This window comes from Lolium perenne, chromosome 6 (genome assembly GCF_019359855.2).
Source record: "Lolium perenne isolate Kyuss_39 chromosome 6, Kyuss_2.0, whole genome shotgun sequence".
NCBI classification, from domain to species: Eukaryota; Viridiplantae; Streptophyta; class Magnoliopsida; order Poales; family Poaceae; genus Lolium; species Lolium perenne.
In genome coordinates this window covers 117041469-117045157 of record NC_067249.2, presented here as the reverse complement: position 1 = coordinate 117045157, position 3689 = coordinate 117041469, and positions in this window count along the sequence as shown.

The window sequence follows — 3689 nt, the reverse complement described above, 5'->3', positions numbered from 1 at the left end:
GAACGGCGAATAGGCGCCAATTATGAGGGGGCGAGGTGTTTTCCCGCGTCTTATTTTAGCCATCGCACAGTACTTACTAGTACTTGTGGCGTGGCCCATTACTCTTTCCTCTTTACATGGAACTTAGCCCATTACTTCTTTTTGGAGCGACTCAGCCCATTGCTTCTTTGAGGTAATTCGGACCATCCGGGTAGCACTGATTAAATAATCTTTACCTACTTACCTACTATAATAATAAAGGAAAGGAAGTAAGGTTTCTCCCTAATTTTTTCGTCCGTTTTTAAATTACCCTTACTTTTGAGTTGATATTACAGCCTCTGCCACCGCCTAGGTCAAATACCGGTTCATGCGCTCGATCCCACGAAAGAAAAGTCAACCGTGTCTCCCCACACCTCCTTCCTCCGCCGCGTCGCCTGGGCAGCTGGACTTCCTTCCCCAACCAGGCGACCTCCAGCCCCTGGGCATCATCACGGCGGCCGCCCCCGTGACCCTTCCACGTCCTTTCCCCTAAACTCGCGCAGCCGTCCTGCTCCTTCGCCTCCACATGGACAATGGGCGCCACGATCCCCGCGCCGCCGTGTTTCTCCTGGAACCTCCGCCTCCTCTTTGGTGTAGACCAAGGAGCCCTCGCCGTCGCATGGTTGCTGCGGCGCCTCACGGACACGAGCGACGAGGAATGGCATCTGGATGGCAAGTGATAGAAGTGGCGGCGCGGCCGGTCGACCATGGCGGCAGGGGTATAGCAGCAGCTGGGGCGGAGCAGGGTGCAGCGCGGCTCGGCGCGAGTGGCGAACGGGAAATCGACGGGCGGCGGAACGCGGGCCGGATGCGAAGCAAGTGTGCGTGTGTGCTCAGCGAAGATAGAATTGGGACGCGGGGTGGGAAGCCATCTGCTATTTTCGGGAGACACGAGGGAGCTTGGTCGCGGCGTACAGCCTCCCCTGTTCTCCTCCGTGGATGCATTATTTTCAACTAGATTTTTCCATCATAGCAGAAAGCTTGTAGACAAGAGATGATTCTTCAGGGAGGCGATTCTCAGTAACTGAAATCAAGAGGTATAGATTGCTCCCTAGGGCGATTGCTCCGTGAGATCTATGGATTTAGGATAAATTGCTTCCTAGGATCTTGGGGAGAATTCAGTTTGGACTTCATGGGATTTGGAGAGATTGGATGGACCACACAGAAGTTGAGATGGCCACGAGGGGCACACCGAGCTCGAGCCCGCCGTGAGAGACGAAATTAACGATAACCTGAATCGTCAGGTCCTAACGTGGTGCTTTCTTCCGTTTGCAAGGTAGCTACGGCCTCAACTCGAATTTAATTTTCTTTTGGGAAAATTTGCTACAGAACACCGTTATTTTCTGGCATTTGTTGAAACACACCGCTCGATTATGTATTTGCCAGGAACCATTACAATTTTGTGACACATTTAACAGAACACACCACCAGCCCAAAAACGTAAAGTTTTGCACTTTTGTCTGTGATGACTGGTTTTGAAAACAAAGTGCAAACCTTTCCCTTTTTAGCCAGGTGGTGTGTTCTGGCAAATGTGCCACAAAATTGTAATGGTATCTGACAAAGACACAATCAAGCGGTGTGTTTCAGCAAATGCCAAAAAATAACGGTGTCCTTCTGGACATGTTTTACTTGGTGGATAATCTTGAAAATACTACTTATATAAGAATGGTGCAAAAATTGTACTTAACTGAAAAATATTTCCGAGTGTCATAACTGGTGATATTGTCAACTATGAAAATATATTTATTTATTTATTTTTCTATGCTTAATATAGAGGCAGTGGATATTATTTTTGACGACGGAGCTGAAGGAGATATGCCCTAGAGGCAATAATAAAGTGGTTATTATTTATATCTTTATGTTTATGATAAATGTTTATATATCATGCTATAATTGTATTAACCGAAACATTACTACATGTGTGATATGTAGACAACAAGAAGTCCCTAGTATGCCTCTTAAACTAGCTTGTTGATTAATGGATGATTAGTTTCATAATCATGAACATTGGATGTTATTAATAACAAGGTTATGTCATTGTATGAATGATGTAATGGACACACCCAATTAAGCGTAGCATAAGATCTCGTCATTAAGTTATTTGCTATAAGCTTTCGATACATAGTTACCTAGTCCTTATGACCATGAGATCATGTAAATCACTTATACTGGAAAGGTACTTTGATTACACCAAACACCACTGCGTAAATGGGTGGCTATAAAGGTGGGATTAAGTATCCGGAAAGTATGAGTTGAGATATATGGATCAACAAAGGATTTGTCAATCCCGATTACGGATAGATATACTCTGGGCCCTCTCGGTGGAATGTCGTCTAATGTCTTGCAAGCATATGAATAAGTTCATAAGAGACCACATACCACGGTACGAGTAAAGAGTACTTGTCAGGAGACGATGTTGAACAAGGTATAGAGTGATACCGAAGATCAAACCTCGGACAAGTAAAATATCGCGAGACAAAGGGAATTGGTATTGTATGTGAATGGTTCATTCGATCACTAAAGTCATCGTTGAATATGTGGGAGCCATTATGGATCTCCGTATCCCGCTATTGGTTATTGGTCGGAGTGAGTACTCAACCATGTCCGCATAGTTCACGAACCGTAGGGTGACACACTTAAAGTTGGATGTTGAAATGGTAGTACTTGAATATGGAATGGAGTTCGAATATTTGTTCTGAGTCCCTGATGAGATCCCGGACATCATGAGGAGTTCCGAATGGTCCTGAGAATAAGATTCATATATAGGATGTCATTTTATGTGAATTAAAATGTCGCGGAAGGTTCTATGGAAGGTTCTAGAAGGTTCTAGAAAAGTCCGGAAGAAACCACCAAGGAAGGTGGAGTCCACATGGGACTCCACCTCCATGGCCGGCCAACCCTAGTGGGGGAGGAGTCCCATGTGGACTCCCCCTTAGGGGGCCGGCCACCCCCCCATATGGGAGGTGGAACTCCCACCTCTAGTGGGAGTCCTAGCTTGGCTAGGTTTCCCCTCCATATGGAAGGTTTTTGGTTCGGGTCTTATTCGAAGACTTGGAGACCAACTCTTGGGGATCCACCTATATAATGAGGGGCCAAGGGAGGGGGCCGGCCACCCCAAGACCACAAGCTGGCCGCCCCCCTTGAAGTGGCCGGCCAGCCCCTCCCCAACCCGAGGCGCGCCCTCTCCTCCATATCTCCCGTGTAGCTTTAGCGAAGCTCCGCCGGAGTTCTCCACCGCCACCGACACCACGCCGTCGTGCTGTCGGATTCAAGAGGAGCTACTACTTCCGCTGCCCGCTGGAACGGGAGTTGGACGTCGTCTTCATCAACAACCGAACGTGTGACCGAGTACGGAGGTGCCGCCTGCTCGTGGCGCCTAACCGATCGTGATCAAGATCTTCTACGCGCTTTGCAAGCGGCAAGTGAACGTCTACCGCAGCAACAAGAGCCTCCTCTTGTAGGCTTTGGAATCTCTTCAAGGGTGAGACTCGATAAACCCCTCGTTGCTACCGTCTTCTAGATTGCATCTTGGCTTGGATTGCGTGTTCGCGGTAGGAAATTTTTTGTTTTCTATGCAACGTTATCCTACAGTGGTATCAGAGCCGTGTCTATGCATAGATGGTTGCACGAGTAGAACACAATGGTTTTGTGGGCGTTGATGCTCTTGTTAT